Source organism: Amblyomma mixtum, chromosome 1 (genome assembly GCF_055824585.1).
Source record: "Amblyomma mixtum isolate Tamu chromosome 1, ASM5582458v1, whole genome shotgun sequence".
NCBI lineage: Eukaryota > Metazoa > Arthropoda > Arachnida > Ixodida > Ixodidae > Amblyomma > Amblyomma mixtum.
The window spans coordinates 38,912,908-38,939,816 of record NC_143012.1 but is presented as its reverse complement, the minus strand read 5'-3'; the positions used below and the strand labels follow the sequence as shown (position 1 = coordinate 38,939,816).

General features: G+C 48.3%; 1 protein-coding gene across 1 annotated transcript in view; it reads left to right on the top strand.

Moving 5' to 3' along the window:
- Positions 1-586: 586 nt before the first annotated feature.
- LOC149366085 (very long chain fatty acid elongase AAEL008004-like) overlaps positions 587-26,909 on the top strand; it is an 80,241-nt gene continuing 53,918 nt past the window's right edge. The window contains exon 1 of the mRNA XM_089548401.1: positions 587-2,066. The gene's annotated coding sequence lies outside the window, so the exon portion shown is untranslated. The remainder of the gene's footprint in view (positions 2,067-26,909) is intronic.

The window sequence follows — 26,909 nt, the reverse complement described above, 5'->3', positions numbered from 1 at the left end:
TACCAAGATTGTGATAAATCTGGTGCAAAAACTTTTAGAAAAAAAAATCAGCAAAACAATTATAAAAAAACAAAATAACGCATAACAATCAGCAACAGTAATCCTACCACAGTACATTACCCCGAAGCAATGAAGCACCGTATACGTGAGTGAATTGGCTATCTCCAGCAGTTCTTTAAAAAGGAATTTTCATCGAGACAGCCACAAACGCATGTGTAAATATACAACCTGTCCTATCCCTGTACCACACAGCAAGGATACGAAAACAATTGAGCGCGAATACCATGTTCGGTGACTGAAAAGATGCAGTAAGCCCGCTTATTCTTCGAAACCCTGCGCCACGCGGTCCCTCCGTCTCGAGAAATCGCAATCCATCCGCGTACGCTACGTCAGGCATGACGCAAAGCCATCTCTCTCGTTTCACAGTGACGTCACCGCAAAGGCGGTGGCGCCATCTCATGACCGACGCGCGCACCGCTCGTCCCTCCTCCTCAGCAGTCCCTCCTTTCCACCCCATATCCCTCCGCCGGCGGCCGGAGTTTAAATAGCCGCGCGCCCCACTTTTCTGCTGGAAGACGCGCTCGCACTAAGTTGCGTCCACGTCGTCGCACGGTCCGTCCATCCACTCCCGCGGGAGCGTCTTTTATTTTTTTTTAATTACTCCCTCAGTTCGTTTGTTTCGTGTGGTGCGTGTGATTACCGCGGCATCCGTTCCATTTCTCCTACTGTACTCCGTCGGAGCTCATCCACCGGGAACGCTCGGAGAGCCCTTGTGTGCGCGTGAGATTCGACTCCCGTATCAGTTTGTATTCTTTTTTTGTTTGTTTACTTGTTTCTCTACAAACGTGTCCGCCAGCGCGATAAAGTGTGCGCAGTGTGAGCGACGCATCGGCGACCTCTACGTGAAACCAGTGAGCGAGGACACTCCGTCGTTCGAACTCGTCGATCGCCTTCTGCAGTGAATCTTTCGCTACAACGAATACGCCGCATCTTCGCGCCGTTCCTTCGACGGAGATCCTTGTCCGAAACTTCGCCCCAAGTGGCGAAGCCCGAGGAACAGGGATAGCGACACGAACTTCGAACCGACTCCGGAGCAGCGGCTGAGAGGGAAAATTGTTGAATTCCTCGCCTATCTTCTATCCTCCGAAAAGCGGGCTACCATCCATCCTTGCGCAACTTCCTCGATAACCACCGCGGACCAACTCAGAGAACTTGGAAGAATTCGCTTTGCAAAGAAAAAAAAAAGAGGGCGGTGACAGTTCTTGGGCAATACCCTGTACTTTAGGCGCCGGGCTATCTGCACTCGCTGCCTCTATTCGAAACTGATCAGAGGAGAAGAGAGCAGGTTTCCCTCGTTCGTGTTCGCTTTAAACGCCTCACTTTCGAACCCTCGCACGGATCGTCCACCTGTGCGTGCCTGCCGCCGTCTCCGCCACCGCCGCAGCAGCAGTGTGATTGGAATACTCGACAGACACCGGAGTCGGAAGCGGAGCGAAGCGCTTCATCAAAGGTGAAGGTTCGAGAGAAGTCACTTCACCACTGCACCCGAGTCAACCGGGAAGGAAGTCGAGAGGCAATCAGCCGAGTCTCGGCCGTGCAAGGCGAGGTCCGAAAGACGGTCCACTCAGTCTGCCGAAAAGAAAGAAAGAAACAAAAAACTCGGGAGGCCCTGCGAAGAAGCTCCAGGAGCAGCAGGGACAAGAAGACAAGCTTCGTTTAACCGTCTCACGCCACCTCCTCGATCAAGAGGGAGAGAGAGTGTGACGAGGAACAGCCAGAACGAGTTCCCCCCCCCCTCGTCTCTCCACGCGTCCTCCTCTCCTGAACTCGCGGTCGATTTGAGTTAGATATACACTCTCTTCTTTTCTTTTTTTGTTTACTTGGCCGTCGTCGCCGTCTTCTCTCCCGGCGGTCCGTTTCCCGACGCTGGCTGTGCGAGATTCCATCGCGTCAAGCCAAACGCCGCAGCTTCGCCGCAGCTCCCAAAGGCGGACCCCGGCGGTCAGCCGAAGTCGAGAGGGGCCCCCTCTCCTTACCACTACCGCTTCGACGCCGCGACTCGGCCGGTGAGTAGAGCGGCACATTGACTCTTCTTATTACTTCTATCCCGAACGCTCTTCTCTTCCTCTTACCCTCCTCGCTTCTCGCCGAACGCGGACAATGCATCAGCACTGCTATTTTGGCGTCCCCCCGTAGCGATAACGACACCGCGCTGGATGTCCCGCTCTTGAACGGGAAAGCAGTTCAGCCCCACTGTGGTTCGCTCAATGAATTCTCGGGACTTTGAACCGTGGTGCCCCCGGAGCTTACACGTCGACCTTCTCTGCTTTGCGTGGTCAGTGTGCCACGGTCCTGAACGGGAAAGCAGTTTTACCGCAGCGATTACACTGCCCCGGTCGGATACGTTGAACGTGTTAAACTCCGCTGCGAGCGAGTTGGGGGGACCGGCATACGGTTTCTGGGAGTGGTTAAAGCTAGATGTAAACGCGTGTTGGGTCTTGAGGTTCGTTTGCGTCGACAGCTGCGATTTAAAAACTCTCACTGAGTACGCTGACGCTTGGAGAAAAGGTTAGTAGACCCACCACCCTGGGTTTAGAAGAAGCATGATGTATGATGTGCAATAACCATGAACCTGCACGCATCGAGGGTAGTTCGCGGTTCTTCCCATCATCACGGTAAGTCGTCATCTCCACGCCTTCGGTTGGCATATGTTCCATGTTCTTTGATAGCTCTTTCGAACACCTCTACCCATAATGATGCTCTTATGGTTCCGTGGGCCAGAAAGCATTTATAGAGAATATAGCTTTAAAAAAAAAAAACCTGACGCAAGTTTCTTTTGCACCGCTTCTTGTCGATCTACGCAATAAGGACGAAAATTCGCCAAGATTTATATTCGCTTACTCAGTTTCAATGATTCCGAATCCCTGTCACCGAAGTAAACAAGTTCCTCACATGCCCCGAGTTGCGGCTACATTTTCCTGCATTCAACGAAAGATTCAACGCTTTTTTCTGTTCTTTAACGCTCCAAAGGGTGACAAATTTCTTCAGCCTCAGCCTGGCACATTGTGTGGCCAAAGTTCGCCTTTAATCTTCAAAATGTGCCTCATACTTGGTGGAGCGTGCAGTAAAGTAGGCAGAGATGGAAAGGGCAAAACTTCGTCACGGCCTAGCCAGTTGGCCTCAGGATCTAACCTTTACCATATGAGCTTTATTGGACCGCAGACTCTACCAAGATTTATTTATTTATTTATTTATTCAAATACCTCACGTGCTCCGACTGGAGTATTATGTGAGGGGGGTTACATAACTGGGGTGGGAAAAAGAAGCAGGTAGAACATAGTTATTTTAACATCGTTATACAAGTAACAAACAACCAACCAGAAGGTTAAACTATATAAAAAATCAACAAGGAGCCTGATTAGAAGAGCGGGCGGGACGTGGCCTTTGCAGCATTGATTAACATTCGCAGGCAGTATGCGCTTTCACTCTGTCAACTATGTGAAAGCTTCTGTTTGAAAGATTAAAAGGCAACCTTGTAAATGCCAAGACATTTCTCCCGTTGTGCGGGCGCGCTGATGGCCGTGACAGGTCGGACAATCGGCAAAGGTTGTTTCAAGGGCTAAAATCAAAACGCAGATTCAGCGTGCGGCAGCGTCAGGCCGAAGAATTGCGGGACCCCCAAACCGTCGACCCCTCCCCTCGTTCTCACTTGCGGTGTAGACATCCCTGACCATACACCTCATGCTTGCTCCTCCAGTACGCGTCCTGATAGCACACCACTGACGGAGGGCTTCGTACTTGGCCTTTGGCGAGATGCCAGCAAATCTTTCAAGGCCGCGTTCGGGCTTTACTGGTATTCTTACGGAGAGCTGGTGCCGACATTTGGCGGTGATCAGGCCGACTGAGCCCGTGGTTACACAAATGCGCATGGTATCTCTGTCCACGTCGACATCCGAGCGGACCTTCTTTGATTAGCAGGTCGCCAGCAGCACAGCTTACCGGCCCAATATTGAAAATATATTGGTTTGGTTTGGTTTAATGGGGTTTATCGTCCCGAAGCATCTTAGGCTATGAGAGACGCCGTAGTGAAGGGCTCCGGAAATTTCGACCACCTGGGGTTCTTTAACGTGCACTGACATCGCACAGGCAAACCCTGGTCCTACAAAGGACCAGAGTGAGAACATCCATTTCCAGTTATTCGTCCAATTGCCTGCGCTGCTTAAGGTGAGACGACCACTGTTCAGGCTGAATTCTCGGTCTTTTCTTGACAACATATCCCTCTTCTCTCTGAACGGCAACCGCAGCTAGTAACGTCAACTACTTCCTCAGTTTTTGGAGAGGAGCCAGACAGCACAGGTAATCGGGCCAATATTGGAATTGGATGGCCTCACTGTGGTCCTACGTAGGAAAGACCTTCGCCAATACATTCCCTATATTGGGCCAATTAAGTGCGTTGCTGGGGGACGGCGTTGACGACAGCCCACTGACGCCCCAGCCCTCGCGGTCTTGAATCGTCCCGGAGGCCGGCAAAGCCCAGACCGGTGCGACGCGTGCGTCGAAAAGGAGGGCACCAGTTCCACCCTGGGCGTCCACGCGGTCGTCGCAGCGAACCGTGACACTGATGTCTCCACTGGAAAAAAAATAGAGCCCAATGAAAAAACGAAAAGACCAGAGACGAGGAAGAAGCCACAAGGACGAGCGCTAGTCCTTGCCGAGCCTTCCTGGTGCGGGTTCCTTTTCTTTCTCCTCACTGCTGTTGTTTATTTGAGAGACGCAGCGAGTGCATCGACAACGTGCTTCGCTGAACCGTGACCGGCTGCTTGGATTCGTCGGGTCCTGACGGTGCGCTCCCAATGTTGCTCACTACCAACCCGCGGCCGCACGACGCTGCGTTGTTCGGACGATCGACACATCGTGCCGGCTTGCGCGTCATTCGATTTAACAATGGTGGAACGCAGGCTAGTTGGTGCGACATTTGAGGCTTAAACACATCTTCGGTGTGTTGGTGTATTGGGGTTTAATGTCCCGAAGCAAGTGAGGCTATGAGGGACGCCGTAGTGGAGGGCTCCGGAAATTTCGACCACCTGGGGTTCTTTAACGTGCACTGACATCGCACAGCACACGGGCCTCTAGAATTTCGCCTTCATCGCAATTCGGCCGCCGCGGCCGGGATCGAACCTGCGTCTTTCGGGTCAGCAGCCGAGCAACGTAACCACTGAGCCACCGCGCCGGGGCTTAAACACATCTTCAAGCATTCTTCTCTTCTTCAAGCTCGTTCCTCTGTTATTACTGTTCCACAAATGCTTCAAAGTTTAAATGTCATTATCTCCTTCCACGGCATCCACTTCTGGTCACTTTGACTGCGGATAGAGCAGCTGTTGACATTGCGTGCTTTCGCACCAAATTACGATGACCAGCTCTGTCTTATAGAGACTTGCAGCAGCGTTAAAGAGAAAACGCGACTCCCCTGTCGATACCTGGAGTGACTGTCAGTAACGGTATCATGAGGATCCCTCACTTCTCAACTCTACTTCATTCAACTTTAATTTTCTTTTCTTTTTTGCTTCTTTTCACATTTTCGTGTACTTCCACATCTTTTCTTGCTTGCATATGCATGTCCCCGCGTACCTGTCCCTGTACTAGCTATACAGTTGGACGCTGATGAACGCTCATATATTTTCTAGAGAACTGTCCGTAGTTCAGCTTATTCCAGTAGCTGGGACGCTGCGGTTAGCGCTGGTTGGCAGTTCATAACCCTTTTCGACTCGAGGTGTAGAATGCACAGACAGTGCACCCGAAACCGTTACAGAAGCAGTGAAACTCTCTACATACGTATTTAGTGGTCGTACTAATCGTCTTGTAAGACGTTGGAAAGAGATTCCCCTGGGAGTCAATTGTCGTCTCGAGTATAACCTGTGTTATTGACTCCACGAAGCCGTTCTGGCGTCCACCAGCTATCCGGAACGTAGTTCCCGTTGTCAGTGCACTTTAAAGAACTCCAGGTGGACGAAATTTCCGGAGCCCTGAACTACGGCGTCTCCCATAGCCTGAATCGCTTTGAGTCGTTAAACCCCATAAACCAAACCAACCAAACCAAACGTAGTTCCGCGCACTTCGGCGACGCTCCGTCCCGGAAGACTTCGAAAAAGCGAGTCCCGTTGGCCGGGGAACCACGATCTCTTCCTCTAGCGGCGACACGTACTCGCCGCAACCGAATCGCTCCGCCGTGCCTACGTACACCCGACCACAGTGTAGCGTAACTAAAAATATTCGAGTGGCTTGAGCTCGGTTCCATCATCTGACAGGAGTTAAAAGTTTGTCTCAAGACCTGTCGTCAACTCCTGTCAGAACCATCCGCATTTTCCTTTACGTTCCCGTCTTGCTGCCATAATCTCTCTTCTTAATTTCGATCTTGGTTCTGACTGATTTCGCACCGTAATGAGGGCTTGCCCAGTCGAAGAAAACGACTGAATCGCGCCAAAAATACGACAAAATATTCTGTAGTTTTGTCGTATAACGTCAAATTTTCGTTTTGTAGTATTTTTCCGCAGTATTGCAGTCTTTTTTTCTGCAGTACGTTTCTGTAGTATGTAGCTCTGTAACTACACTACACAACAGTAACTACACGGTTGAATTTCTTTGGAGGAGAAATTCTAGAGGCCCGTGTACTGTGCGATGTCAGTTCACGTTAAAGAACCCCAGGTGGTCGAAATACCCGGAGCCCTTCACTACGGCGTCTCTCATAGCCTGAGTCGCTTTGGGACGTTAAACCCCATATAAACCTAACCTAACCTACACAAAATTCTGTTTTCACTACAAAAATTTCTGTTTTTGGACAAGTTTGTCGGCAGAAACATTACAGAAAATATGTTGTGATTACAGAAACTTTTCCCGTTGTGTTTTTTGACTGGGTGAATATTCCCCCCCCCCCTTTTTTTTTTTTGCACTTCTGTATACCACGTTCGTCAAAAGATGAGGATGTTGGCGAGCCTCACGGGCGGCATATATTCGCGCTCATACGGTATACGCGCGCGCTCCGCCTGCGGTCCCGGCGAGCGGCACGTCCGACTAAATACGCGCGGCCGGCTGGCCAGGATAGCGTCATTTCCGCGAAAGGCGCCGCCGCCGCCGTGCTCGAATACGGTTCGGCAGCGCAACGGTTTCACGCTCTTGCGGGAAGGACTGCGGGGAGAAAAAATAGGCCAGCTTCGGGGCGCGCACGACCTCATCAGATAAACGGGTGCACGCGGCGGCGCCGTGTGTGGTGGTGGTGGGCCGTGTACGCCCGTAGGAAATCGCTCCGAGACCCTCCCCGCTTGAGAAGCCTGAGATCGACCGGCCCTGTATATACTACATTCGAAACTCGTTATAACGAAATGATGGATGTAACGAAGGAATGACGATACCCCTTGCAACATCGGTCAACACCGGCTGTAACGAAGCTACGGCTATAACGAAGTGATCACGGGGCCCCTTCAACGTTTGTTATAGCGAGGTTCGACTGAATACACCAATGCAGACACTACAAGCAATATTGGAAATGGATGGATTCACTCTGGTACTTCGTAGGACCAGTTTTTGCCAATACAGTTCCAATATTGGGCCAATCATCTGTGCTACTTGGGTACATGGGTGACCACGGTGTCACGACGTTTCCCCCAAGTGAACGGCGTTGTGAAGTCAGTTAGAACTTCGCTACAACGAAGCCCTATAAATCGAAATATTCGATATAACGAATTAAGTGCGTTGCCGCATGAAAGCCCCCGTGTAGAAACATAATGCGCTTACTGCACCGTTTCACGCAATGACGTTCATTATAATATACTACGAAACGGTCACTATACGGACCTTGTTCCACGTGACGGGCGCGATGCACGCAAAGGAACCTCGAAATTTCATCACGTGCGCAGCCGGGGCTCAAGGGTCAAACAGCGGCAGCGTCGTTTATTTTTGCTTTTTCATTCTGTAAGTGCGTACAGAATGCTGGTTGTGCGGTTAATACCCTGCAGATATTCTGTGGATACAACTACACTTCCATTCAGTATTGACCAGCGCAAATCCGTTTTCTCCGTCTTCGACGCCAGGGGCCGAAGTTTTTAATGATGTAACCGAGAGTTTTGTAACCTGTAACTATACAAGTTCACGGATAAAACCGCTACAGAAAGTCTGTTGTGACGGCAGCAAATTTCCTGTTGTGTTTTTCGATTGGTATGATAGACACGCTGGTGAGAACATTGCATCGAGCTCCCAAGATTAGGGAGCGCTTTTAACGCCGTGGCGACGAGATGAACTGGTGTAACGATGTTACCAGCTGGGCAGGTTTCGTGGTCTGCGTACAGAATTTATGACGTGGCGTCCCGTCTTTACACAGTTCAGTCACGTTGAACGCATACCTGAATCGCAACGCAGGAGGATAACCGCGCTATCGCGGCCTTGTTCTCAACTCATCTACGGCACAGCGCTGACTAGTAACTATTAAAAATAAAAGAACTCGTTGCTCCGTGTGTGGAGGGAATTCCCGCAATTTGCGGTTATTTAAAACCCGTTTGGAAGGCCGCGTGGACCGCAAAGTCTAGTTCATGTGTTTGGCAGCGACAGAGCCGTTGGAAGCAGACGGGTGGTTCGAAACGGAGGGGAGGAGACGGGGGTGACTGTACTTCATTTGAAGACTGCTTAGTGATTCGAGTCACCCTTGCGCCTTTCACTAAACGATTTAAGCCGGGGCGCATTCGCTGAATATGCCTGTCTTCGCATCTATCACTATTACTTACTTTGGTTGCTGAACATAAAGAAAGCATCGGAGGAAACTGCGTGGTCTTGAAACACTTTTTCATTGTCGTCTGCTGCAATACTTCTGCAATAGGGCAAACGACAAAAAGTCCGGCACTTGTGCCGCGGAAAATACCACACTTCAACCCAAAAGGGATTAAAAGGGGTGTAAGGTTTAGTCTTTTTGGGGACTAATTGTGTCGCCACAACCATTAGTTTAACACTGAGCAACCATTACTGCCTCAGAGGCTACTTTAAAAGGAATCCCATCAACGACAGTTACTCTCTTCACGTAAGAACTGTTCGCGAGGACTAGGTGTTGCAGCCAGTCGCAGTTTACCTGCTTTTGGCGAAAAATGTAAGCGCTCCTAGTCGAAAAATAGTAAAGACAATTGTGTCAAAAATACGACAGAATACTTTGTAGGTCTGTCGTAACGACAGAATCTCCTGTTGTTTGTCGTAACGACAGATTTTGCTGTTGTTTGTCGTAACGACAGAATTGTCTGTTGTTTGTCGTAACGACAGAATTTTCTGTTGTTTTAGAGCACTCTTCTGTGGTCCCGCAGGTTTTTCTGTAGTCTGAATTTGGGTAGTAGGTTCTGTAGCTACCTGTTCGAATTGTTCAACGACAGTAAAGAAGTAAGAATAGAGTAAGTGCCTTCACCGTGTCCCTTATTGTCAAGTTCGCACCTTTTAATGCTCTCGAAACCATGAATTCATGAATAAAAGTCATTTTGCCGGCTTTTTCAGCGAACACGACCGCGCAGTCGAGTTTGGGGGCGGGGACATTCGTTTGAACGCTGTTCATTACCAGAAAGCAAGTTCAAAATGTTAAAATTTTAGGACTGTGCCATTTCAGTGTTTTCCTATACAGCCTATGAAGGACGCGTTCAACAAAAACAAACACCTTTCCGAACTACATCAAAATATACCCGGACACTTACAGAGATTCATGTCCCTGGTGTGAGAATACCACGTTACGTAGGAAGGCCCTCGAATAGAGGCTACCGAATCAACGCCAAACGTAAATTGGGAGCAGCGGAAGACGCAGTTGTCCAGCTCGGAATTGTATGTTCACCAAAAGCTGATCACCTGAAGCAGGCTGGTAGCTCGGGCGACAGGTGTACGGGGCTAAGGACCCCTGCCTGACGACTCCAGTACCAACCTCTTTTTATCAGAACAAAAAAAAAAACTTACCACTCTCCCTCGATACAGAGTGACATGAAAAAAAAAAACAACTAAACAAGTTCTGTTAGGCGTAAGAACTATTGAATCGTAGCATCAAATAGAGATAGCATAAAAAGAAAGAGGACGGGGTTTTCATACCTGCGTACCTGGCATCAAAAAAATGTATTCAGCTCGTCAGTTCATTTCTAGTTCGTTTCTGAAAATACGCGCGCATACTCGAGAAAACCACCCATACATGGCGGCTCTCTTGAACACACCACACAATGCACACGCGAGCAAATGGATAATAACTGAAACAGCTGTTTCTGCGTTTTTCTCTTTACCCTCCTTTCTTCTTATTTTTTTCTTCTGTCCTTCAACCTTTTTTTTGTCGTGGTTAACGAACCAGAATTCGGACGCAGCCCAGATAGCGTCCTATACTCGAGACTCGCACAATGAGCGGCGTTTCTGGCTTTATGGGGGCAGCAGCTTCGTGCAGACTGCGACTCCAGAACGTCAGTCGTTTTCAAACGCGCGAACAGCGGCGAATACGGCAGTCGCGAAGTAACACGCGAACAACCGCGCTGAGACGGCAGCCTCTTCAGGGGCGTTCTATATAATGCCACTCCTCGTACGATATAGCGCGGCTGTGCCTTCTTGTGCGGCCCCTTTTGTTGTTGCATCGGTGCATATAAAAGAAGACGTGTAGCAGCTGCTTCGCTCTACACGTGCTGAGAGAACAGCTGCAGGTGTACGGCATGCGTGCGGAGCAAAAGAAGGGATGGCGGGCGTTACGCGGGGCGCTGGAAACTGTCTTAACCCATCTCGGAGGCCGCTCTATATTTCTAGTCAAAAAATTTATCTGGGGTTCAACTTGCATTGAGGACAACGCAACTAGCTATGGAGAGGAAAACGCTAGGTGTAGAGTTAAGAGACATGAAGAGAGTGGAGTGGGTTAGGGAACAGATGTGATTTGATGGCATCCCAGTCGAAACGAAACCAAGAAGAAAAAATGGGCTTGGGCAGGGCATGTGTTGCAAATGAAAGATAACCGATAGTCCTTAAGGGTAACGAAGTGTATTCCAAGAGGAGGCAAGCGTAGCAGCGAGCGGCAGAAAGTTAGATGGGTGAATGAGATTGAGAAGTTTGCGGGGATACGGTGGCCGCAACTGGCACAGGACAGGGTTAATTGGAGAGACATGAGAGAGGCCTTTGCCCTGCAGTGGGCGTAGAGAGGCTGCTGACGATGATTATGATGACGAATAGTCTCGGCAGGCCTAAAGAAAGCCAATTAATGGTGCAACTCGGAGAACACCAAATATAACTTATCTGTGAATACGCACGAAATTTGTACAAAGCGCCCCAATGGCATGGAATTGTAACATTGAGATTTGTCAATTAAGCAAACACTCAAGGCATCGCGATCACATATTTTTTTGGAGGTGCGCATGTCAGTAGAAATCCATATAAAATAAAATTATTCCTAACGACAAAAATCTGTCTGAACGACTATGTCGGAAAGAACGCTGCTAAGCTGACTGTTCTGAGTTATACTGTTCAATAATTGGAACTTGAAGGGGATCGAAAAGGTGTTCAAATTATGCATAGTTATAGTTAATGTGTGCCCTTTTAATACGCCTGATGTTTCCAGGACAAAAGCGCCAACGCGAATAAACTGGAACTTTGAAATAAACGAGATCTCGATGCATCGTTTCCCGGGTTCGCCGGTGAACACAACAAAGCGCCCCAGTTACAGTATGAACCACGAAAATTCGTCTTAAATAACTCCACTCAACATAAGCGGAAGCGCAATTCGCATAGGCGGTCTCACCTCTTTTCTCTCTAATATAACTTTGAGAAATTGTGATGTCCGGTACAGGAATGGAGCCGCCGTGGTGGCTCAGTGGTTATGGTGCTCGGCTGCTGGCCCGAAAGACGCGGGTTCGCTCCCGGCCGTCGCGGTTGAATTTCTTTGTAGGAGAAATTCTCGAGGCCCCGTGTACTGTGCGATGCCAGCAGGGTTGCCGTTGGGAATTTTTCAAAAAGAGCCAGAACTGAAGCTAAAAGTAGCCAAAAGTAGCCACGCCACCTGATCTTGGCGCCAAATTTGTAGCCAAGTAGAAAAGAACCATTATTATAAGGCACTTTTATTAATGAACGATAAATAATATCATTTTGAATCAAAACAAAAACACAGAGTAAATAAAGGGCACGGAATTTTGGGCCTCATGCTCGGCCTTCAAGCATCAGGTACGTTGCAAATAAATAAAAGTTCAGTCCGCGTAGTTTATCTAGAGTAGATAGTGTTCTTGCCGGAGTAATTTGGGCACATTCTATTCAACAACTCAGCAGGAACGTTAAACGATGATGTTGTTTTTTCTTGGAGTCGTAGCCCAAATTTGATTCGCAGAATCGCCATAAGCAAGTCCAGCTTCATTTTGTTACGGATCTCTGTTTTCGTCAAGTTCACGCAAGAGAACACGCGCTCTGCATCAGCATTAGAAATTGGAAGGGTCAAAATTTTCAGTGCTCCTTGCGCCAGGTGTTGAAAAGGGCATTCGCCGCAAGTGTCCTTGTACGATGCCGCTGTGTGCCAGAAAGTCAAACATCATGCGCGATCAAGTGCACCGTTAATTCTCTGCTGCTGGCGTATTTCAGACTCCAGTTCGTTGGAGGAATATATGCGTCGAGGACGCGCGCGCGCACAAGGCGACCAAGACAGCAATGAGGACAGCAAAGCTTGGAAATAATTGTTCTTTTCTGTTCTTGCTTGCTATTGTATATGCAATTGCAAAAAAAAAATGGCTAGTAAATGCGCCAGAATAAAAGTTCAAAGTAGCCAGAAAGTAGCCAAGGAGCCAGCACGAAATTTTCATCGCCAGACGGGGTCGAAAAGTAGCCAGTTTGGCGCAAAGTAGCCACCAACGGCAACCCTGGATGCCAGTGCACGTTAAAGAACCCCAGGTGGTCTAAATTTCCGGAGCCCTCCACTACGGCGTCTCTCATAGCCTTAGTCGCTTTGGGACGTTAAACCCCATAAAACAAAAAACAGCAACAACGGTACAGGAATGGACGCGAGGCGTCACGGTCTCAGCGTCGACGCGTCGCGCTGCGGCGAATTAGAAAGGTATTGAGGAGTGCCCCTGGGCCGAACGTCGACCACGACGCCCGGGAGGCTGCTGCCATTCAAGGAGAGGCGGCAGGTTTCACAACAGGCAGGCGTATACTACGAAAGGAGGTCAGATCAGAAGAAGGTTGGCCATGACCCGGACTGCCCTCACCCTGCCCGCGAGAAGATGTCGGTGGGCCTCGTCGGACCCGTCTCTCCACGCAACGCTGAACGTGTGCGAGAGTCGTCTTAACAGCCTCATGTCGGCTTCTGACTTTGAGCGTAAACAAGCAGAGTGCAGTTGTTTGCGAGGGGCTCCGGCTTCCGTCCCACGTCACTTTCTTTCTTTCTTTCTTTCTTTCTTTCTTTCTTTATTTATTTATTTATTTATTTATTTATTTATTTATTTATTTATTTATTTATTTATTTCCTTCTTTCTTTCTTTCTTTCTCTCTTTCTTTCTTTCCTTCCTTCCTTTCTTTCTTTCTTCACTTCTCCTTTCTTTCTCGCTTTCTTTCCCTCTTCTTCTTCCTTCATTTCTTCCTCTCCTTCTTTCTATTTATTTCTTTCTTTCTTAATTCCCTCTTTTATTTCTCTTTCGTTCCTATTCTTCCTTTCTTTCTCTCTTTCTTTCTATTCTCTCTTTCTTTCTTTCTTTCTTTCTTCAGTTCTTTCTGTCTTGCTTTCTTTCCTTCTTTCAGCATGTATTTCTCTTTCTTTTTTCTCTCCCAGTTCCCTCCTTTCTTTCTTTCTTTACTTCCTTCTCTCTTTCCTTCTTTCTTTCTTTCTTTCTTTCTTTCTTTCATCCAGCCTGTGCTTCCGGGAGAACATTCTACATTAGTGGTTTCGTCTTTTAGAAGAAGGTTTTGCCGACCTTGGAACAGTCTGTGTTGGGCTCATATCTTCCGAGTCCTGGATAATATTTGTAAGAAATAGAAGGCACTTAACTGGGCCCTACAAAGCTAAGGGGGTAACGGAAACAAGATTAGTCTAAAAAAAATCCCATTTACTCCATTCTGGGTACGAGTGTAAAGTATTGCTCCGGGAGGGAGTAAATTGTAGCTCAGTCGGAGTACAGTCATTTTACTCCCTCCCGGGTTTACAGTCATTTTACTCCCTCCTGCGTTCGCAGTCATTTTACTCCCCCCTGGCTTAAAGTGCATCTTTGACGCCCTGCCAGATTAGAAGTAAAGTACTGCATCGTAAGGGAGTAATGTAGGTCTTCGTCGAACTAACAGGCGCGGCAACTCAATTACTCCGCAAAAGACTAACCCTTTAATATTTAGTCCATTTTTGGCTTTGAATGTGAAGACTGAACGATTCCGTTTGTTACGCTTGGAAACAAGCGTGGTGCAGCGCCAGAGGTAAAGCGAAGGAGGCATGAAATGAGGGACGAACTATCGCTCAAAGACAGCCATTCTTTTTTTTTTCTGTGCATTTATTTCTCTCTCAACACACAGCGCGCGGTTCGCTTCACCGCTTTCCAAACCGCAGCGGTGACGCGATTACGCGAAGAGTGACGGCTCTTGGCAAGTGCTTGCTCGCGCCGCAGGCGAACGAACAAACTCGATCGCAGACTGAGGAGCACTCGAGTACGCAGCAGCGCGTCCCATAGCGACTTCGCCAGCTGCTGCCGGCGGGAAAGGGAAGGGACCTAGTGAACCGTTGCGTCGAGAGAACATGTCACATACATGATTGAGAGGTCGGTTGATGTAGTCGTCTAGCTATACAGCTGTGAAGTGTGCACAGTGACTGCGCATGGCATATTGGAGATTACTTCGAGGGACGAGGAAGGTGGAAAAATACGTTTATTTTGACGACAATACGTAGAGCCGCGTGAAAAGAAGCGCTCGCTTCTCGAGGACCCGTTTATGATTCTCCGGATCCAAATGAAGCCAAGAATTGGTGAAATAACGCTTTTGGAGTCAGAGTTTTTAAAGAAAAAGTTTTTTTTTTTTTTTGCACAGGTGCGCCTGCGCCTCGAAATACTAAGGCAAACATCGGAGTAACGCTGAAACATCGAATAATTTGTCCGCCGTGCTTGTTTATGCCTTATTCAATTGCTCCAATAAAACATTTGAAAATCGAAAGAGCTTGCCGTCATTTTAGATCCTTTCACCACGGAAATAGCTTTCTCCTAACTGCGAGAACGTAACGACATGACCATTACGTTGATGTGATCTTGAGGCAAACATTTTAAAGACGCTTCTTAGGAAACGTCTTGCTAAAGACGTTTTGGATAAGTTTCAAATGAACTTTCTTACCGCTGACGTTTGTGAGACGTTTCGATCTACCGCAAGAGTGCGTTGCCAGCTGGAGCTGTTTGAAGACGTTTTTAAGATGTTTTGTGTTTCGCGGGTTCAGAACGAAGAGAGGAAGGAGGCTAGAAAATAGCGGAGGTTATGGCAGCATTACATGTGGGTTCAACGTGTTCCTCATGTGTCCTGATCCCTGGACAGTTGGGACAATGGACTATTTTACGACGTCCGAAGTTCCAAGTGATCGGTGAGGTGAGCAGAACGTTCGCATGAACACTGGGGGCGGATGTAGGCTTGTTCTGTGTTGAAGGTATGCACGGGCTTGGAGAGTAACCGCGCAAACTCCGTGTTGTGTTCACTTTCTCGAGTATTCCCTTCGCATGCATTCGGCTGAACACGATTTAGGCGAACCCTCAAGACGTTGTCGGTGGGAACCGCTAATGTGCTGTGCTGCCTGTCTTTGTGTGAAAAAAGTCACTTAATGAAGTCTGCCCGATCCAATAACCCTGCGGGATGGCATTCAAAGACGTCAGTTGATGAAGCCTGCCCGATCCTGTAGCCTTGCGGGACAGAATTCAATCAAAGTCGTCAGCTGGTGAATTCTGCCCGATCCAATGGCCCTGTGGGACAGTATTCAGTCGAACTGCGAAGCACGCGATTTATTTTCGCATCCTTCGTAGCTCCTCGCGATAATCCAAGGCCGCGCGACCGTCACGCCTTTCCGGTCAATTGGGAAACGGCTAAGCGGTGGCAGCTCCGCTCTGACAGCCGAGACCTCGACGGCTTGAACGGTCGCTGCAACACTTCCCAGAATCGATCGACGGAACGCTCGCCGTACCTCCGGCGGTGAGGAGCAACAACGCGCCGACGGGAAAGGTGCTTCCATAATCTCGCCAGTCGCAATCCCTTTTTTTTTTGTTTGTTTCTTCATTCTTCACTTCTCTTTGTGAAGAGGGCTTATATCATGAAAGACGCGCCTTCCGCGTCGCCGTTTTACACATTGAAGCCACAAGGTACCTTGGCAGATGCCCAGCTGACGCTGTCTACAGCCTCCCCTTACGAAGAGGTTGCACTCGACGCCATATGACAGGAGTAATATGAATGGTGCCGCTGGAACGGCGCCAAACGTGCGGCCGTGAAATAGTGGGCGGAGGCTGTAGTCGTCTACGTCTCGTATTTCCCGGCAGTGAGCTTGAACGCGCAAGAAATCGTGCAGGGCGTACAGTGCGTAGTGTTCTTGGGGTGTAGAAGTCCATTCGAAGCTTTCCTTCTGTGATCTGGCCGCTCGCTCCTATGAGCCATATCGAGCAGTCGAGAAGAGGAACGTCAAAGCGACAGTGTTGTCGGTATTCAGCGCTCCCTGTGTCCGTCTTCAGAAAGCTGGATCTCCCATCCTGGTAGTATTCGGACCCAGTCGAAGAACACAGCGCAAATTTTTCTTCCGTCACAACATACTTTTGTAGCATTTTTAGCCATGAACACAACTGCAGTACCAACAGATATTTCTGTAGTAACAACAGAATGTTACGTCGTATTGTGCTGTCCTTTGTCGAAGCGACAGAACTACAAAAAAGTACTACAGGAAACAACGCTACAATAAAATTGGTAGTTACGACGGAACCACAAAACATATTGTCGTATTTTGAACCAGATCCTGTCGGTTCTTTTTTTTTTTCGTCTGGGAACCGACAACGTTCACATGAACCGGAGACTCAACGAGCCCACATTAACTCTTCACATTAATTCAAGGGGCTCGTGTACTGTGCGATGTCAGAGCACGTTAAAGAACCCCAGGTGGTCGAAATTTCCGGAGCCCTTCACTACGGCGTCGCTCATAGCCCGAGTCGCTTTGGGACGTTAAAGCCCAGTAAACCAATAAATGAATCTTTCTTGAGAACCCACGGGTGAAAATAAAGAAGGATATGTGAAGAAGGGAAGAACGAGCTACAGTCGAACCTCGTTATAACGAAACGGTTTATAACGAAATAATGGATATAACGATGGAATGACGATTACCCTCGGAAGCTCGGTCAACACGGGCTATAACGAAGTAACGGCTATAACAAAGTAATCGCCGGGCGCCTTCAACTTCGTTATAGCGAGGTTCAACATGTACTACCAGTGGTGATGACCTGCTCGTGTCATTTACGAACCCAAACCCCGCAAACGCGTCGGCTAGCTGTGGACGTTTAACGGTCTTTGATGTGTTTAATCCATACCATCTCGCATCCCGCCACCTTCCTAGCTCACACCATCGAGAAAGGTGTTCTCAGTTCACATCGGACGCACGCTCTACTGACTTCTCGACTCGCAGAGAAGCCCGCTTCGCTTCTATACTGCGCCGCCTCATCGCGTCTACTTTCCTGGCGACACAAGAAAAAATTGGAGGAGAACAGAAGCGGCCGGGCGGAAGCAACCGTGACCTCGCGAGCGTCCCGGGAAGCAAGCGGCAGCATTGGGCGAGGAACGAGCGCTGGATAATAGAAGAGAAATGAAAAGAACAGAAAGAAAAAAGAAAGAGAGAATAGTCCTATCTGTCGCGACGATCGCGCGCATATTAGCACACAATGAGAACCGGTGTCGAGCCGTGCGGTGGAGCACGCTTACACGGGAACCCTTTCCAGCCACGCGCGGGTTCGCCCACTTCGTCGTGGGAGGGGGGAGGGTACGGCGAAAGAGCGAACGACAAAACAGCGCACCAAAAATGGCGCAGCAAGAAAACAGTACACGACAAAAACTCCACGAGTCGGAACAGCACGGTGCAAGAAAATAAAGAAAGGCGCGCGAAAAAGCAGCACAGCTAAGAAACAGCGCGGCTAAAAACCGGTACTGGCGACAGAACAGCACAGTTAGAACGCAGAACCGCGCCGTGACAGCACAATGCAGAACCGCACAACAAAAAAAATTAATAAAGACATAAATAACAGAGTTATCGGACAAGTATATGCTACGTATTTTTGTGCACGGAGGTGGATGGGGGGGGGGGGGGGGGGGGGCGTTGGTTGCGTGCTGTTTTGACGCATACTGTTTATGCACGACGTATGTGAACATCACGCAGTGATGTTCACATACGTCGTGACATATGTGAACATCACGCAGTGATGTTCACATATGTCATGACCTGTCAGAAGTTCACATATGTCGTGAACTGTCGTGAACTAGCTCAACTCGCTTACTCTTCATCCCGAGAGATCACTCAGCTTCTGGTTGCCTCAACCGGTCTTGCACTTTTTAAGTGACGGCACATGCCTGTCCGTCCAGTCTCCTTTATTTCTCATTGGAAGACAGCAAGACTCCGTGAAAGAGTGACACTTTACTCGCAAAGACAACAACTGACCCAGGTATAAACGAATAAAAAAAAAAACACGGAAGTAAGAAAAAGTACCGACTTCTTCCAACCAGAAAATAAAACAAAAAATCAGCGAGTCCAGCGCACACGCAATTGCATGCGGTAGACAACGCGAATTCATCACAGTTTCCGGTTCAGCTGTTCCGTTCAGTGCGAGGAAATTAAAGCCTAAGCCTTGTCCACTCAGGATTCAGGAAAAAAAGAAATTATACCACCGCGTCGAATGCCTTTCAGGCCTCAGTATTCTGCACTCTGTTGGCCACATGGTCGCTTTGAAGAGCAGGTGGATGTGTCAAAAATACACCCTCTCATATAGTCAAGCAAGCCACTATGGATAGACTGTTTGGTCTGGCGACTACTTTGTTACGGGTGGGTTCCCTTCGCACGCTCGCGGTCTACGTCCGTACTGCACGGAACTTCTTGGATGAACCACGGCTTCGCCGTTTGCACACGCGATGAATATACATGCACTCGACGATGTCTTTCTACCAGCTTTCCCGCGAGACACGCCCTTGCCCTCATTCTTCCGTGATCAAATGGATTAACTCGTGCCTCGCCACATGGCCGGCGCGTTATTGTTCGCGAACAGCTGAATCGCGAGATCATTTGTTCTGAGAACAAGGCGGAATGCTTGAGCGACATGCCACAGCCAACAACAGAACCGGTCATTGTGCGGAGCTAGCAAATATCGCGGGAGTTTTAAGGCGAAAGCCTTTAATGGCTCATACTGTCGTCAGTTAACAAAGCGTGTCACACGCGTTTAACTCGGGAACTTAAAAAGATAGAAGAAAACCTATGGTTGCTTTATATAGAGGAGGAAAAAATGAACCTAGAAGCCAAATTTGATGACTGTAGATTAATTAGTTAATTAATTATAGGCAGAAATGTCGAAATTGCGTCGAAATAGCGCGGACGTCGATGTAGCCACCGGAATAATGTGACGTCACAGCCACCGGAAGCCATCATGGCATAGTGAAAATTGTCACAGAATGGTCGGAAAAACATCGGATTAGTGTCAAATTAGATGGGAAAATGTGTAATTAAGCGTAATTAACACTTGAGATCTCCGAAAGATGTATAATTTGGGTATCGATATAGCCACCGGAAAGGCGTGACGTCACATCCACCGGAAATCGTCACGGCATAGTGTCCTCGGCTTTCGCTTCTCAACACTTCATTGTCAGTGTCCTCGCAATTTTTAACAACAGTTGCTACTTTTACCGTCGCTATATCGCTTTATTGTCCGCGTTGAAAGGCTCAGCAACGGTAGCAAAGGGGAAAAAGAGAGAAGTAAATCCAATAGGTATCCATTTGTAGGCACATACCGCCTCATGCAAAATTTGTTCGCCAGCTTCAGCGGCGTGACGTCATTTCAACGTTTTCGACGTCATCACTATCGCGTCGCTCAATAGGCTATCATTCGATTTGTGAGCAGCAGGTGCAGGGTTCGAATCCGGGTGCCGACTGTGGTCTACCCGTTTGGCTAATTACGTAAACACCCTGCGGTCTAAGGGGTTGTCAGTCCCGACACTGCAGAATATGCAAAAAGGGTGACACCTGCTCCCTGAAACCCTGTATGCGAGAATTTCTGCTTACAATATTTTTTTTTTATATTCTGCATAAGTCAATGAGTAATTACTCCCTTATCAGATATCTGCTCCACCTTGGGGGATTCCCCTAAACATTTGACCAACACAGTTCCCACTTCAAGTTATTGATTAATTCGCTCTCGCCCTACCATGAGCTTGCCGTCCCGGTTAGGTCATTTGGTAGAGCGACTTCTCCGGTGAAGCGGTGGTCCCGGCTTCGAAGCCTGGACCAGGAAGAATTTTTCTATAACTACGAAGTTTCTGAAAAAGCTGTACAGCTTTCCTTTGTAGCGGTATGGCTGCGCTCGGGTGGATGTGAATGAGTAATTACTCCCTTATTACAAGTCTACTCCACTTTAGGGGATTCCCCTAAACATTTGACCAAGAATAGAAATGCTTTGTAATTGTGCCATTTATTGCACTCTTGAATTGCATGACCTGTTTTGAGCAAGGCAGTGCTGTTATTCTGCATTTATTGTCTCTTAACCGCCCTGTAACGGCCTCGAGGCCAACAGTATTAATAAATAAAGAAAGAACGAAAATGCGGGCTAATCGGATGTTTTCTGGATAAAGCAAACAGCGCGAAGGCACTGAGTTCCTTCACCTCGAGTTCTTCATTGTCTTCAAAAAACGTAAAGTTCAAAAGGGCTATACATAAAATGAGCTTTTCAAGAATACAGTACTTAGCTGTCAATAGCGCTCGCCCATCGTTCCCCATGCTCTGTCCTTGTCTTCGAGCCGTTCAGTATATACCTATACACCAACCTCGTCACCATCGACCTATGTAGTACCCCTATACATCAACCTCGACCGTCATCACCACGGCCGGCATTAGCGGATTAATTTCCCCGTATCTCCAGGGTTCCCCTTACGCATCGCATCTAGGAACGGCCGAGTCATAAAAAAAAGGAAAAGAAAAAATCCCGCCGATCGGGGAAGACACACAAGTGAAGTATAGCTGACCAGGTTCCTCTGCAGACGACGATTCAGCACCGTTTGTCGTCTGAGACAATGGTAATGCCAAATCGGTACACAGAGCGGTGCATCGCGCCGTTCGGAGATGTTCCGACGAAAGAAAGAGGGAAAAAGAAAAGGGGTCCGGAGGTTATGCGAGTCTACAGACAAGTATACGATGTGCTATATACAGGCATGTACCAAGAAGAAGAAGAAAAAGTGACGTAGATTTGATTCAGCGCGGCTTGAGTGCGTGGCAGCGGAATTCCTGCATGCGGACCGGTCTATCGCACGCTTTCTTCGGTCGCCAAACTACCGGGCTATTAAAGGCTGGGGAACAATAGACGCCTGAGAGGAGTCCGAGGTGGCATCAGAGCTAATCGAACGACGGCTTGTGTTGGTCGCCATTAGCATATACGGTGCGAAGGTCGGTCGATAAGCGAAGGCCATCACTTATATCTTGCCTTGGGTTTGTAAACAACCGGTTAGTCCCGGATCGTCATCATCATCATCCGCGGTGCTTCGCGCGAATCACTTAAAGGTGGGCGTGCGAGTACTTGCCTCACGTTCTTGCATCCAGACAATATATATATATATATATATATATATATATATATATATAGGTTGGTTGGTTTATAGGGTTTAACGTCCCAAAGCGACTAAGGCTATGAGAGACGCCGTAGTGGAGGGCTCCGGAAATTTCGACCACCTGGAGTTCTTTAACGTGCACTGACATCGCACAGTACACGGGCCTCTAGAATTTCTCCTACAAAGAAATTCAACCGCCGCGGCCGGGTTCGAACCCGCGTCTTCGGGTCAGCAGCCGAGCACCATAACCACTGAGCCACCGCGGCGGTATATATATATATATATATATATATATATATATATATATATATATGTTGCGACTCAGAACGATGCCTCAATTCAGATTTTTTTCAAGCCTATCAGCTACGCAGCTCCGACTCAAAATCCAACCATGACTACTGGCCAGTTTCCGCGTGACGACAGATGGTGGTGCCACCTATGAATTGGGTTTAAACTTAAATTTCTCCGTTACGTTCGTGGTTTTGAGCAAGTGAGGAGTTCGCCCAAGCAAACCAGGTGATGTGACCGCCTGATATAGTCACCGAGTTGCGGCGCAGTCACAGCTCGGCATTTTTATGTAAGGATTCTGTAGGAAGTTTCACAGCGGTACAATCAAGAAGCGCTGTATGGGCTGAATGACCGTCATGTCAAAGTTGAGGGCCGTACATGGTTTCGGTTTACGCTCATGTTTTGATCCGAGTCTAATCTAAAAGTACCTGCGTGTGTATCAAATTTGCAGTGCAGACAGAAGTTTCGCCTTCACTTAAAAACGTCAGCGGGCGCTTGAAAAAAAGGTCACCACTACCGTTTGAGAGCGAAACACTACGGCACAACTTAAGAAACTAGCTTCAAAGTAAAGCTTTTTAAGCTATAGCACAAAAGCGCGGAACGCACGACTTGTTTCGTGTGGATGTTTACTGGAGGCAATTCCTTATACACTGTCCCTATCAACACGATTTCACGCCTTGTTCATTACATGTTCACCGCTCTTGTCTTCTCCTTACTTCAACACACAATCGAAAAGCAGCAGCGCTCAAAAATCCCTCGACACGACATGGCTTAATATTTTTATTTTCCCCCCAAACGCTGACGTCATTTGTTTGTGAGGGAAACTATAGCGTTGTCGTCACCTGTCCCGCCGGTGTGGTATGAACACGGCCCTACTCCACATTCCAGTGTAAATATCTCTCTGCTTGTCGTCCTGATGATCAGACCTCTTCGCTATACGCTGAGCGCGGCTTCGCGCCCGTACAGAACACAGGAGGTCGTTGCGGCCTTGGTGAAACCCGGGGGCTCGTAAAGAACGCGCTCAGGGCAGTCGCCCACCGCCGACAGCGAGACGGTGTGAATGAGCGCATAGATCGCGTCCACGTTGGGATGTATGTGCAAGCGCAGCTCGCTTTGATGCCGACAGCGGAAAGTACAAAGGAACCGGAGTGATATACGTATTGTGCGGGACGGTTGACGACCGCTCGACGCATCTCTTTTCGCCCTCATCCTGCAGATACGTCAGCAAACAGGGCACTAACTTCTAATGATAGATATTATTTTCACCGGCTCTACCATAGAAGAGGATATCCGGCGATATGCATTCAGCGCAGGTCACCGCGGCCGACTATACACTCTAAACACTAAAACGCCTATATGAGAGTAAAAGGTTGGTCGGTTGGTTTATGGGGTTTAACGTCCCAAAGCGACTCAGGCTATAGAGACGCCGTAGTGAAGGGCTCCGGATATTTCAGCCACCTGGGGATCTTTAACGTGCACTGACATCCCACAGCACACGGGCGATGTCAGTGCACATTAAAGGGAGCAATCTGTCCTCTCTCGCACTCTCTTTTATAAAAGGGGGCGTGCTAGAGGACAGATGACTCCCTTTTTACGCCATTTCCTTCCAAACAATGTTGCCATCATCACTTGCCCAAGTCTTTTCGTTGATAATGTAACAACTTACCTGTTATTGCGAATTTGTGCTTTTGATTGTTGCCACCCCTTATGTAACACCCCTTTTAAGAGGCCTTTAAGGTAATGAAATGAAATGAAATGAATGAATTCTGATAAGAGTGTAGGCTATAGGCGACAGGGTTAATATAGCGTTTGCATTGAGTTTTCCCAGGTAGAAAGCAACTCGTTAAGTGGTTTGGTTTGGTTTATGGGGTTTAACGTCCCAAAGCGACTGAGGCTATGAGAGACGCCGTAGTGGAGGGCTCCGGAAATTTCGACCACCTGGGGTTCTTTAACGTGCACTGACATCGCACAGTACACGGGCCTCTAGAATTTCTCCTCCAAAGAAATTCCAGCCGCCGCGGCCGGGATCGAACCCGCGTCTTTCGGGTCAGCAGCCGAGCACCATAACCGCTAAGCCACCGCGGCGGCGCAACTCGTTAAGTCGATAGGCCAACGCAGTCTCTGCTCTGTGAAGGTCTTTACGCAAAGCGCCTGTGATCTTGGGCCATGAAATTTCTCCAAAGTAGCTTGGGAAAAGAGCAGCACCACCACCTATGCGATTGTCTTGAATAGCACCTCATCCACCGCGGTGTATGCTGGGAAGCGATGCCACGAAGTGTGAACTTTTTATTTGGCTTGGCTAATGCTTGGCCGAAGACGTAGATTCGTATTTAAAAAAATACAGCTTCACCTCGATGCTTCCCACTGTGCGCAAATTAATCTATTTTAATGGTAAGTTACCTCATGCTTCATTGAATATTTTACCAGCAAATAAATTAGCGAAGTATCTATAGGAGGGCTGCCTCGAGATAAATCTAATCCTTAGAATATAATCCGCATTTTTGGCCAATTACAAGAAAAGCCATATACGAAACCCACACTTCCCAGCATTCCTAAACGATCGCAGCGCCACTTTTCCTGCTACGGAATTCTTAGAACTGTTTACCTTCTGAGGGAGCAACTACTTCACTCGCAATTCTAAGCAATGCAGCAGTTATAAGGGGTCTGTTTCTCCGTTCACGGCGCTAGCATCGTTTCGCAAAAAAAAAATGTAAATAAAGGACTCGGCGGAAAATGTGACGTCAAAAGAACAGGTTAGAGCCGCGTTGTTTTCAAGACCCTACCGGAGTTGGCGCAGCATATTTGGACGCGCGAGCCAACTCCAACAAAACTCCGGATGACATCGCAGCGGACGCCTTCTCCGTTTATTGTCTAAGGGAACAACAGGCTCATTTCGCCCGGAACTAAGCGAGTGTTTCCGTTTTCTTATCGCCATTGCTTTCGTCCTTGCGACCCGACAATGCGGGGGCTTGCACAAAACATGCGCGGTACCTCTGTGGGATCGGATCCCACCGGCGGCATGTGGTTGTTTTTTCTTCTGCTTTTATAATCAATTAGCATTAAGCGATAACATATTCAGTAATATTCTAAATTGATCAACACCACAAATTAAATAAATAAATTTAAAAAAAAAATCCCCTGTGCCCCTTGGTTTCTGTGGCTGTTGGCTTCTGTCATATTTATAACGAGCCCCTCATTCCCCTTCCCTTCTTTGCTATATGTATATATAAGGGATAAGAAAATCTTCAAGGCAACTGATTAAAAATATAAGAAGTTGGGGAAGTCACATTGAAAAACTTAACAGATAAATCTGTTAAGTTTTTCAATGTGACTTCCCCAACTTCTTATATATATTATATATGTATATATAATGCAGCAAAAAAAGGGAAAATCTTGGCACGGTATGTAGTAGTAAGAACGTGGACCAACGTTTGAAACGCTTGAAACAATTTATTGACGTTTCGACCGTGGAACGGCCTTCGTCAGAATGTGACATTCTGACGAAGGCCGTTCCATGGTCGAAACGTCAATAAATTGTTTCAAGCGTTTCAAACGTTGGTCCACGTTCTTACTACACACACACACACACACACACACACACACACACACACACACACACACACACACACACACACACACACACACACACACACACACACACACACACACACACACACACACACCTCTGTTCGTTCATCTTTACCGTGCGATGCTGCTTTGTTTGCAGACGACACAGGACCTGCCTACTTCACCACCCTTCTGAAAGCATTCTCGAAGGCGATGCTTTGTGGACAAAGTACGTCTCCTAAATGCACCTGTATTGTTCAAGGCACATGGCCATTTAGTGCACAGGCTTGTATTGTCAGCCATTACTAGCTCAGCCGAAGCTTGTCGTCAAAGGGCGAAGAACTGGAGAGAGCGCATTTGTTCCAATGCATTTCCCTTCTCAGGACAATGATGATGATCAGTACAACCATCATCATCTATCCACGCTTTTCCTTCCTCTGCGCCCTCGGGGTGCACTAACCCCTGCTTAAGAACGGACCTGACCCATTCACTGATCGTTGAATTTCCCTGCTTACCGGCTTATCTGGAAATAGAACGGGAACCGCTACAGCGCCGCCCTTACGTTCAACTTTCGGTTCGCCTCAAGGAGGTGACGTCATGCGACGTCAGGGCAGAAGCGGTTTCTCCCGAGAGCCGAAAAAAGCTCGCGCGACCGTTACTGCTCGCTATGTCCGGACCTGCCGGCCAGAAAGCCAGCTTTTTTCTTACTCGCCGAGAGTCGTGCGACCCAGTTTGCTTTTGCGGTAAACACGGCGGGATGTCCTTCCTGCTTTTGCGGTACGGTTACGACAGGCGGCCCCATTAAAGCAGTTCGCCCAGAGGGGAAAGAGGAATTGCGCAGATCAGTGGGTAGACAAAGGGGATTGTGATCAGCCATCGAGAATGGCTCCGGCTCCGATCTACGGGAACGATTATGTCGACGTACACCCTCTGATGTAGCGTCGGCACTAACGACGCCGTGAGGCCCAAAATGACCGAAGAAATAGCACGAGAGACGGATAACTTTATCCGTTCGCGAGCTTCTGCGTGTATGAGAGATCGTAAACGGGGGCGGGTTTTGTGGGTGAGAGCGGCCCTAATGCGGGGAGACAAACATACCCTTGCATGACGTGTCGCGGTAGCAGTGAGAGTGTGTCACGGCGACTCCGCCTGAAAACGCTTCCTCGACAGCGAAGCCATTGAGAAGGGGGTGACACCGTTTCAATACGGTGTCTCACCTTTCTCGAGATAATGACGAATTCCAGTGGGCGATCCGGAGCAAGTGTTCTTGC